Raw genomic sequence first — 12,842 nt, forward strand, 5'->3', positions numbered from 1 at the left:
CAAAAGAAGAGGATACACACCATCAATAAAGCCTAGAGAAAGAATAAATGAATCTGACCATACCTTGCAATGCATTGGCTGGTATAACCACTTCTCAAACTATCAATATAGAAGGACATATCAAGAAGAAAAATGTAATAGTGTTGATTGATTCAAGAAGTACCCGTCATTTTATTCATTGTAAGATAACGAATGAATTGAATTGCTTCATATATCCAGCACCAAAGTGTCAAGTGATGGCTGCAAATGGAAAAACCATAATTTTTACAATCAAGTGCCATAATAACAATCTACCCATGGAAGAATATGTGTTGAATATCCCAATGCTTTCCATTCCAATGGGTGGTGATAATGTTGTAATAAAAGTCTAATGGCTACAATATTTGGGTACCATAGCTTTTAATTTTCAAGAACTTTTCTTGAATTCTTTTTAGAAGGAAATGAAGTTGAATTAAGGGCTATCACATGGAAACCAGGAAAGAGAATCATCTCTAATGGCATGACAAAGATTCTAAATAAATTATGTTCGCTAGAGGTCCCCATGTCAAAATAATCTATTTCTCCATATCTCCAGAAAGTCTTGGATAATCATTCCAAGGTATTTGAGACTCTCGAAGGCCTCCCACCTATTCATGATCATGATCAAGATATTCATATGATTCTAGCAAGTTTTCCTCTAAACATTAGGCCTTACAAATATCGCCATGCCCAAAAGAGTGAAATTGAACGTATGGTTACATAAATGTTAGAGGCTGGTATAATTCAACTTAGTTAAAGTTCTATCTCTTCTCCAGTGGTATTGGTGCACAAGAAGGATGTATCATCGCGCATGTGTTCGGATTGTAGGTAGCTCAACATGATCACTATTAAATATAAATTTCCCATTCGTGTCATTGATGAATTATTGGAAGAATTACATGGAGCAATTTACTTCAGCAAGTTGGACCTTTGTTCAGGATATCATGAAGTCATAATGAAGACTGAAGATATTCCAAGAACAACATTTAGAACTCATGAGGGTCATTATTAATTCTTTTTCATGCCTTTTGGCTTTACCAACACACCTTCTACATTTCAAGGTTTGATGATTTCCATTTTCAAACCCTTCCATAGAAAATTTGTGTTAGTATTTTTTGATGATATACTAATCTACACTAAGTCTTGGAAGGATCATGTTAAACATGTTGATAAAGTTCTCAAACTATTGGAGGAGAAAAAATTATATGAAAAAACTGCCAAATATTTCTAATTTGGAGTACACGAGGTGGGATATTTGGGTCGTATTGTATCTCGTGAAGGTGTTAAGGTAGACCCTAGCAAAATTAAAACCATTAAGGAATGGAAAATCCCCATATCCATAAAGAATCTATGAGGATTCTCGGGTTGACAGGGTATTTTATCAATTTTGTTAAGAATTATGGGAGAATAGCAACACCTCTAATAACATTACTAAAGAAAGATGCATTTTCTTGGACTCGAGAAGCAACGAAAGCCTTTGAACATCTTAAAGAGGCAATGTGCCAAGAATCAGCATTAGCTACGCCAGACTTCACAAAACCTATATTGTGGGATTTGATGCCTCAAGAAATGGAATTTGTGTTGTTTTAATGTAAGAGAAAAGACCCATTTCTTTCAAAATTCGTCCAATCAAAGGAAATTATTTACACAGATATTCATGAGAAGGAAATGTTTGCAATAATACATGCACTTAAGAAATGGCAACCTTACCTAATGGGAAGACACTTCAAGGTAAAAATATATCATGATAGTCTTAAATAATTTTTAGAACAAAGATTATCTTCATAAGAGAAACAAAAATGGGTCACGAATATTTTAGGTTATGACTTTGAAATCATATACAAGAAAGGGAAGAAAAATGTTGTTACAGATGCACTCTCAAGAAAGGATGAGGATGTGGAAGCATTTCTTAGCACCATTTCTATTATCCAACCAAATTGGATAAACAAATCAAGTGATGAATGGAATAATGACGAAGAAGTGTGGGAACTCATTCAAAAGTTGCAACAAGACCCCAGTACATCTGATACATTTAGCTGGAAAAATGATTCGTTATGTAACAAAGATTGCTTATACCTCTGTACGAATTCCCAACTCAAAGAAAACATTCTTATGGAATTGCACACCTCTCCGTTAGGAGGGTACCCAAGATTTTAAAAACATACCAGAGGGCTAAGAAAGAATTTTTGTTGGGATTTCCTTAAATATAATATTCAAACATTTATGGCGGAATGTTTGGTTTTCCAAGAAAATAATGTTGAAACAATTACGACCCTAGGTCTGTTACAACCTTTATCCATTCCAAGTCAACACTGGGAGGAGGTCCCAATGGATTTAATCACAGGTTTACCGAATTCTGAAAGAAAGAGTGTCATCATGGTGGTAGTTGATAGACTTACCAAGTATGCACAAATTTATGCATTATATCATCCTTTAAAGCCAGTATAGTTGCTACTGCATTTATGCAAACAATTCAAAAGCCACATGGAAACCCAAATATTATTGTAAGCGACATATATCCCATTTTCACTGGAAATGTTGGACATAATTATTTCCTTATCTGGGTACTCAGTTAGCTCATAGGTCATCTTATCATCGTCAATCTGATGGGAAAATTGAGAAAGTGAAAAAATGTTTGGAAGGAAAATTTTGTTGCTTTGTATCTCATAAACGGACACAATGGGTTAAATGGTTACCTCTGGTTGAATGGTGGTATAACACTTCCTTCCATACTATAGAAAACATGACCCCATTTATGGCACTTTGTGGATATCATCCACCTTCCATCACATCATATTTAAGAGAAAATCCTAAGGTTCAATTAGTCGAAGATCACGTCGAGCATCAACAACAAGTTCTCCAACTCTTAAAGGATAAAATCACTTTGGCCCAAAATAGAATGAAACAACATGCAGATAAACATCACAACACTAGTAGAAAATGACGAAATTAATGACTAGGTGACTAAAAAAGTTAGTCACCGCAATTATTTCAAGTAAATTACTACTAAATTTGAGAAATTTTAAGTGACCAAAGTAAAAATGACTAATTTAGTCAAGGGATAAAATGTACGACTAGCTAATAAGTGACTAAACTAAAAGTGACTAACTTAAATGACTAATTTAGTCTAGGATTGAAATATATGACTAGATAATAAGTGACAACATTATTTCATGACGAGACTACCCTACAAGACACCAAATTTATATCATATCTATGAGGTCAACAACAATTTGTGGTTCAAGATATAGCTAATTTGGAACAAACTTAGCTCTAGAGCCTAGGACTTTTTTCTGCCTCTAATGTTTCTATACAAAGAGATCAATTTCTAAAGCATGTGGGAGCCAAACTATCACCGTTCCCATGTTGACTCCCTCTATTGAACATCATGGAAAATCTCCATAGATTAGTTATCCTTACTAAAACAAAGATTTCATTGGAAATGATCATTAATCCTATGAAATTACTAGTTCACTATACTTTTTGACCACACAAAGCTTATTTTGATGTCTACACTACCTATTTTATGACAATACTACCCTACAAGCCGCCAAATTTCTAACATATATTCCATGTGGTCAACACCAATTTGTGATTCAATATATAACTATGTTGGAACAAACTTAGCTCTAGAAGCTATTCTATTTTTCCACCCCTAATGTTTTTGGAAAAAGAGATATCAATTCCCTAAAACATGTGAGAGCCAAAGTATTACCTTTCCCATGTTGACTCCCTCTATTAAACACCATAAAAAATCTCTATAAATTAATTATCCTCATTAAACCAAACATTTAATTGGAAATGATGATTGATCATTACCATGAAATTAGTACTTTTCCTCACTTTTTAACGACACAAAACTTGTTTTGATATCACCATAATTCACTTGTGATAAATCAACCAAAGCCCCCTCAATTTATATTTAGTGACACAAAAACATAAAATTTTTCATAAATTAATAATTATTTATAATAAAAAATACCTCCCATTAAAAAAATTATTTAATGGAATTTAATTGCCTTGATAAAGAACATTTCATTTAAATTTCATTAAGGTTTCCTTCAAATACTAAAATGGTTTATTTCCCTCCATTTGAAAGGTTTGTCAAATATCAAAATTGTTTATTTCCAAATGTTTGTCCATGGGACGAAGGATAAGGAAAGGGCACATTTGGAAGGATGAGGGTCCATGCCACTTTCAGCTTAGCATGCCCGCCAGATTTGAGATCTATTCTCGGGGAGGCTCCACAGTCCTTATGTTCATGTTCATCTAGCATCGAAGGTTATATGCGGGAAAGAAGGCCAACATTGTGAGCCCAAAGCCATGCTTTATTAATCTGCAAGTCTTATACTAAGGCCAGCCCTTGGAGCCTTCTCTCTCACATAACAGTACCGGGGTTGAATGTAAGAGCTTGAGAACCCTATAATCAGTAAGGAGTGGGTGGGTCATTCCGTTCGTTCATTTCCGACAGTTCACCATCAATAAGAGATTTCTTTCCAGGATGCAGTGACCCTTATGCATTGAGCAATAATTTGGTTGGTGGTATCTTCCCCTATTAATCGAATGGCACATACCCCTTTTCCATCACCGGACTATGGATTTTCTAGGAAGAATCTTGAAAGGGGAGGGTCACATGAATACCATTGAATCAGAAACTCAGAGAGCAGGCGTCTCCCTCCTCGTCCATAGGCCAAGAGAATCGAGCATCAACAAGGTGTATCCCCCGAAAGCACAAGAGAAAAAGAGGCTGTTAGGTACCCTCCCTGCCCCCGGAGGGACAAGCAGCTTTGCACCTTGAAATTTCAATAATTCTTACAAGAGTCTAAGGGATGGGGTCAACGGAGGTAGGGACAATCAACAGATTGTTCCATAGCGTTCAGCTTTCTTTGGTCAGCCCAGGTAGGAACATAGAATTTTTTCGTAGCGTTCAGCTTCCATTGGCTATTCCCCAGGCGGGTAGGTATTGTGGCCTATCAGTTATAACCTCCGTAGGCCTATTTACTTAAGTAATATCTTTCTCAACAGGCAAGAATATCTCTCTCTTGCAGGTAGGTTCTCCTGGTGGGCATCGGGTGAAGGCTGACTGACTGTTGATAACCTAGGTTGTGACATTTTGTTCCTTGCCATGCAATGTCATGTTCTTTTCGACCTGCAGGTAGGAAACATTGGGATTAATGGGAACATCGTGGGGAACATAATCTCTCTCATTCGGTGATTCGTAAAGCTGCAGCAAGTTCGAAGCGGGTAGGTTCCTTCTCCCTCGGGTATGGCGTGATGACGGGCTTATTTCTTTCTTTCTCGTCTGGCAGTAAGTCCTTCTCTCGCGTATGGTGGGTCGACGGATGGGTGTGATGGGTGCCTTTCTCATGAGGTCTAGCTAGCCACACTCTAGCCCACTACCTACCTTGACGTTCTTGCATCACGGGTTCTGCCAGCAGCCCTCGTGCCAAGCTTCTTCCTTTGTCGGTTTCTTTCGTCAAGTCCGGCCAGCAAGCATAAAGGCGCTCAACCTCCAAATGATTCCATCCCACCTCTCATAGGGAAACTTCATGAAATGTCATTCTTCGGAAATAAGAAATCACTTGAAGTGCCCGAATGATAGGATTTCCAACCCTTCCCCCTAAAAACGAGCGACTTCGTTTCAATTTACTTATTGGGTGGGGGGGGCGATGGTCGAGCCCCTCACCATCGGAATAGTGAGTGACTCCGTCCCTCCGGTCCACTCCCGGTGGTCGAGCAACTAAATTTCCTTGCGTTCCTAGCGTCAAGCAAGCCCCTACCGGTCCTTGCCCGGTGTGGGACAAGTAATAAATTCCTCTCCTGTTGGTCGAGCAATGGTGGCCTTAACAGTCGTGCGTTCGTACCTCACCCTGTCGGGGGCATGATAGCGGCCCATTGGTTGAGCATGCTCTGCATCCTCTCCTTATCAGTCGAGCCCCCTATCAGGTCCTTGCACTAGGAAGCATAAGCCCCTCTAGGTCCTCTCCCGGTGGTCGAGAAACTAAAGTTTCAATTTACTTATTGGGTGGGGGGGCGATGGTTGAGCCCCTCACCATCGGAATAGTGAGTGACTCCGTCCCTTCGGTCCTCTCTCGATGGTCGAGAAACTAAAGTTCCTTGCTTTCCTAACATCAAGTAAGCAATAAATTTCAATTTACTTATTGGGTCGGGGGGTGTTGGTCGAGCGATGGCGGCCTTAACAGTCAAGCATTTGTACCTCACCCTATCGGGGGCATGATGGCGGACCACCGTAAAACACACGCAAATGCCCTCTCCTCTCCCTTATGTTGGAGCAACTAAAGTTCCTCTCCTTATCAGTCGAGCCTGCTTAATCATCCTTGCTTCGGGCTTACAAGACTCGATAGCAAGCTCATAAGCCAGCCTATGTTGTGGTAGTTTTCCAGAGGAATGCATCGAGAGTGGAATATCGTCTGAAAGGATGCGTAAGTAGGCTCGACTGATAAGGAGAGGTCTCAACCCCTCACCTTCACTCCATTCAGATGTCTACTAAAGCAACCCAGCACCCTCACACTCCTACGGAGCCTTCATCAGGTGAGTGGCTACACGGATATATGGCACAACACCTCTCACTGGATATGGATATAAATAGAAATAGATATATATATATATATATATATATATATATATATATATATATATATATATATATATATATATATATATATATATTATTTATATATGGGTGATCAGCTACGCTCTTATATATGCGTGTGTTTCAATCACTTGGTAAAACCTTCTCTTCCTTATTTCTTAAATTTTCCCACTCTTTCCCAATCGTTCATACAAAAAGACTACTTACCCAAATACTATCACACATACACACACTAACACACGGTCACATTCCGATTCAGGACCTTCAGGCACGGGGTGTCGTTCCTTCCATTCGTTCCTACTCTTTCCGACTCTTTCCCACACCTTACCTAACCTTTATATTCAAGAAGTTGCCTTCCCCTAATGTTGCCTTCCCCAGCTTACCTATAATAGGAGGGCCTGTAAATGGAGGGCCTGTTCCCTACTAGTGCTACTAGGTCGCGTTCTTTACTTCCCCAGCCTACCTATGTATTCTAATTATGATATTGTTGCATTTCCCAGCCTACCTTCCTTCCCCAGCCTACCATGGATGGAATGTTGCCTTCCTATGTCTTATAATTAAGATATTCAGGACATCGCCCTCTCGCCCAATCGCCCTCTTACTGGGAAAATGGGGGCATATGGGCTAGTGGGGGCATATGGTCAAGGCTCGCTTGCTAGCATGGTCTCGCTTGCTGGCATGGTATTTGTATTAGTTCTGGTCGTGTTATCACATATAATTTTTTGTTAAAAATTATTCATATCGGCAAATTTTATTGGTGTTTAAGGCTGCAAGAGCTCGAGGCATTCCTATGTTTGAAATTTTATTAACAAAAATCTGAAATACAAGGAGCAGGTGGTCTACTTGCAGTGGAATGGAAAATCTGTAGATGCTTCCTTTTCAGTATCACTTAAAGCTACTTAAGACTCGGATATTGACACAAAGAAAAATAATGATGCAGATGTGGGAGATATGGGATTGAGACAAGTTCTTAAATTTCTTAAAGCTAGGATGCCTGGCCTAAAATTCAAGGTGTTGAAAGTTGTGGCTCCAGAACAAATAACAATGATTTAGAGATTATTCCATCAGTTGCAGTTAGTGCATATTTGCAGCAAATACAAATCAGAAAGCTGGTTCAACCATTTGGGTGCATGGTTGCAGTGAATGAGAAGACATTTGAAGTGATTTCTTACAATGAAAATCCCCCAGATATGTTTCAAGTATCAAATCATGCAGTTCCCAGCGTGGAGGACTAGCAAATTCTTTGTATTGGCAGTGATGCAAGGACCTTATTCACTCGTTCAAGCATCATGTCATTGTAGAAGGCTGCCAAGATTGAAGAACTCAATCTTCTAAATCCTGTTTTGGTCCATTCTAGGAGTTTTGGTAAGCCCTTCTATGCTATACTCAATAGAATTGATGTGGCGTTGGTGATATATTTTGATCCTATTGGGACTTCGGATGTTTCCACCTCTACAATTACAACATTACAATCCTATAACCTTGCTGCAAAAGGAAATATAATAGTTGCAAATCGATCTCTAGTGGAAATATTGGGTTATTGTGTGACATGATTGTACAAGAGGTGTGTGACCTTATAGGCTATGTCCATGTTATGGCGTATAAATTTCATGATGATGATCATGGTGAGGTGATATCTAAGATTAGAAGATATGATTTAGAACCTTATTTGGGTCTTCACTACCCTGCAACTGATTTCCTTCAGGTTTCAAGATTTTTGTTTATGAGGAATAGAGTAAGAATGATTTTTGATTGCTATGCACAACCTGTAACAGTGATTCACGACAAGAGATTTCCTAGAGACCTAAGTTTTTGTGGATCTACATTGATAGCACCTCATGGTTTCCATGCTCAATACATGGCCAACATGGGTTCTATAGCATCTCTAGTAATGGCTGTAGTAATCAATGAGAAGGAATTGGATGGAGGTAGCGAGGGGCAGATGCAGCAGAAAGGAAGAAGGCTTTGGGGACTGGTGGTTTGTCATCACACTAGTCCACGCTATGTTCCATTTCCTTTGAGGTATGCCTGTGAGTTCTTAATGCAAGTTTTTGGAATTCAGCTAAACAAGGAAGTTGAATTGGCTACTCAGATGAGAGAAAAGCAAATTCTACACACTCAACATTGCTTTGTGACATGATGCTTCACAATACACCATTGTGAATTGTCACTCGAAAGCCAAAAATCATGGATCTTGTCAGATGCGATGGTGTTTCCATTTATTATGAAGGAAAATTTTGGCTTTTGGGGGTAACTCCTACAGAGGCTTAGATCTAAGATATTGTTCATGATTGTTTGAGCATCACATGGATTCCATAGGTTTGAGCAGAGATAGTCTTGTTTATGCAGGCTATCCTGGAGTAGGATCATTAGGGAATGCAATTTGTGGAATTTCCATGATGATAATTAATCCAAAAGATTTTTGTTTTGGTTTAGATCCCATACTACAAAAGAAATAAAATGGGGATCTGCCAAACATGACCTGTAGAAGAGAGATGATGGTAAGAAAATGCATCCACGATCATCGTTTGACGCATTCCTTGAAATGGTAATAATGAGGAGTTTGCCATGGGAGGATGTCAAGATGGATGCCATCCATTGATTGTAATTAATACTGTGAGGTTCTTGCAAAGAAATTGATGATAGTAGCATAAATATCTCGATAAATAGGCAACTCACTGATTTGAAACTTCAGGAAATGGATGAATTGAATGTAGTGACAAATGAGATGGTGAGAATGATTGAAACAACAACAACTCCAATCTTGGCAGTCGATGCTTATGGAGTAGTAAATGGATGGAATAGAAAAGTTGTCAAACTTAGAGGGTTGTTAGTGGAAGAGGTCCTGGGGGAGCCTCTAATCAATCTTGTCGAGGAAACCTCAGCTGAGAACGATGCTACATTTGGCTTTGCAAGGAGTTGAAAAGAAAAATGTTCAAATTGAGCTAAAAAGACATGGCTCAGAGGAGGAAAAAGGTCCAGTAGTTTTACTCGTTAATGCTTGCTCGAGCAGGGACCTGAAGGAGAATGTTGTGGGAGTGTGCTTTGTTTCCCAAGATGTGATCGAGCAGAAGATCGTTATGGACAAGTTCACTCGCATTCAAGGTGACTACAGGGAAATAATTCAAAATCCAAGTCCCCTAATTCCTCCCATATTTGGAAGAGATGAATATGGATGGTGTTCTGAGTGGACTTCGCCCTAGAGACAAAGAGGCTATAATTCTTACTTTTAAAGCTACCAAAGTTTTGGATTGCATTTTTTATGAGCAGAGTTTCAAGGCATAAAATTCATAGCTCCAGATTTGAAGGGAATAAATATATCAGTCAAAATGATAGTTGGTTAAATAGGTGGCATACTTTCCCTCATTAAAGGAACCCTTGGTAGCAAATGAAGAAGCACCATTAAGGTACATCAAATATCATATGCGGTATCTGAGGAATAATTGTGTAAGCATTGTGTTTACCTGCTCAGAGATGATCCTTTTCTCTATACAAAAGGATGCTAAATTGACATATGAAGAGTCTGATGGAAAAAACTAGAATTCGTAGTCAAAGGTGCAGTGAAATATTATTTTCTTTTTGCATGTCGAAGGAGGCTCAATTATTCTTTCATGTTGATAAGGTTTTCCTCATAGCAAGCCAATCTTGTTGACTGAGAACCCATGAAAAAACAAAGGATAGTGACAAACATTGGTCATCATACATTGATCATCAAACATCACTGACATAAATAAAATTATCAGAGAAATAAGAACAAAAGGGATCAAGAAATAGGGCATGGCTAGAAGAAAGCAGCCAGTAAAACCAGTCTTCCTCTATTGATTCATCAACAACCTTTTCTTATGAATAGAGTTCATGTAGATCCGCCAATTGTACTAGTTCCTTCACCATTCCCTCATCTTCATTCACTAAGAAAATTATACATAATGGAAGCTTGGATTTTCATAGATGCATCACCAAGCGGAAGACCAAGAACATCTCACAAATGCTGCTGAAAACTTCATTATCCTACACATTTGGTGATTGTGGGGAAGATCTAATGTTTCCTATAGCACAACCATCAAAATCCATTCTATGAATCTATAATGAGAGATGTGAGATATTTCATTCAATTCAAAAACTAAAGCCTAAGCTTCATTCATGTAGCTTGATCAAACCTTAGACTTGCAAGGGACAATTCTGCTTTAACGACTGAGAGTGGATCAATTCTTGGGGAGGTTTGTCCTATTTTGACAACTCTAGTTCTAGTTCTTCTAAACACTATGAAGGAGCTACATATAGCTTTGACCAGACTTGCATGCACTGCATGATTTGATGCTCATGTTCTCCATAAATCTCTTGAAGGTGTTGGACCACCCTCCCCACACTAAAATAATCCAAGGATAGATAAAAATGACATCTATGTACAAATAAAGATTGTTCGCTCTATAGGCCTTTTGGAGAAAATCCACAAACATATTCATAGGATGGAACTTTTCTTATCCTTTGATCATTGAGTTCTATCTCAAAAAAATGCTCAAGAGGACATTTATGTGTATAATCTAGATGTGAATGCTTGATCAAACTTTTCATACCAAGGTTGTAAATAAGCTAGGGCTCTTGCAGTCATCCATATTCCATTCCAGTAAATGCCCTATGTTTTTCCTTATATTTGAAGAAAGGCAGATGCAATCTTTACCAAGGCCCCATAGGGACTCTACTTCCTAGCTTTTCTTTCCTAATTGCTGGGATACCATTTCTAGATGTCCTTCTCCATCAAATTTATACTGATTCAAGTGAAATTTCATGTTTTACTAATTATTTTTTTTAAGTTCTTGATAGGTCACTTGCCTTTATATATACCATTTCCAATCTGATGTTTTTTAATTCCTTTGGGCTTTTCTGTCAAACTTTGACTTATGTGTTGAAGAATGTTTTTTCTGTAATATAAGAGTATCATGTAGACCATTCATTTTTCTATTGATATGGGCATTATCATTCTCTACTTCAGAACAAATGATCCAAGCACATAGAACATCTGTGACCACATTCAAAAAGTTCCTTTGAATTTTGTTATGGCATCAAAGTTTCAAACTGCCTCCAATTATAAGTTTTATATGCCATGAAAACTATGCAAGTGTTGTTGCAAAGTCACTTTTGAAACACAAACCATGTAACTTTCTTTATGAATATTTAAATTATTCATGCTACTTGACTTGAATTGAGAACCATAACAGTGATATGCTCTTTTGTATACTTTTTTCATTAACCTTATGAAAGTCATTAAAAATCCTTTAGACCTTCAATTAGCCTTGTGATTTCTTGCACAAGCCAAGGGGTAACTGTGTCAACATTGACACATTTATGGTGGTTGATGGTGATGTCTCCTCTTTGTTTCAAATTCTAGTAAGGATGTTTCTCTTCCTCACCTCCATAGTCTTTACTTTTGAGAGGACTAGTCATGACTTGGAGGATCTTATCTCTCAAGAATTATCTATTATCAATTCCACTTTCTAGGGATACTATTTTGGGTTCCCTTCCTATTCTATTTTATTATCTAATCGTCTTTCATTCTTCTTAGATTTTAGAACTGGTTGATAGATGCTCTAGGCACTCCTTATTGTTGTTGTCAAATGTTGTCCTCCTAGTTCCATTGACATAGTTTGAAGTATTATTTTGTCACATAGAAGGTCTCCCTCTCTTATTTTTTGTTGAGGAATGTTGCATATATACTTCATAGATAGAATAAGTACATCATGGAACATGAAGGATTACAACAAAAAAACAACAATGGTACCCCCAACAATGAAGGCAAGGGATTTTAGAGTTCCCCTCTCTTTTGTGAACTTTGATATCTATGGATGTTTTCTTGTATGTGTTTTTATAAATTTGCATTTTTAGGGTTTTTTTCTTGTATTTGTTTACATCATCTTCCAACACATGTTTCAAAGTTTGGGAACTAGAATACTAAATGAGATATTGGTTACACATCTTATTTTGAAGGTGTCTGTGTTGTTAGAGGTGCAAAGCCTGGCCATGAAGAACAGTCTAACAAGGAAGATGAGGGTATCATATGCCAAATATTTGGGAACAAGCCTGGAGCAGAGTGCATGTGATGACCTTCAATAACTAGGCAAGAGCCATAGGGTGGAAATGTACGAACCAATGAAAATGTAAGTATTTCATAGCTTTTCCTTCTTGTAAATTACTTTCAGTCAAAACTAACATAATT

At 38.0% G+C, this 12,842-nt stretch overlaps 2 pseudogenes; both read left to right on the top strand.

Annotated features, from left to right (window-relative positions):
* LOC149183302 (phytochrome pseudogene) overlaps positions 1–9,834 on the top strand; it is a 97,344-nt pseudogene extending 87,510 nt beyond the window's left edge.
* A 2,566-nt stretch (positions 9,835–12,400) lies between these two features.
* LOC149183303 (kinesin-like protein KIN-14T) overlaps positions 12,401–12,842 on the top strand; it is a 36,023-nt pseudogene continuing 35,581 nt past the window's right edge.

The sequence above is a fragment of the Pinus tabuliformis genome, chromosome 3_2, assembly GCF_031772625.1.
Source record: "Pinus tabuliformis cultivar Carrire ecotype Pingquan chromosome 3_2, CPIR1, whole genome shotgun sequence".
Taxonomy (NCBI): domain Eukaryota; kingdom Viridiplantae; phylum Streptophyta; class Pinopsida; order Pinales; family Pinaceae; genus Pinus; species Pinus tabuliformis.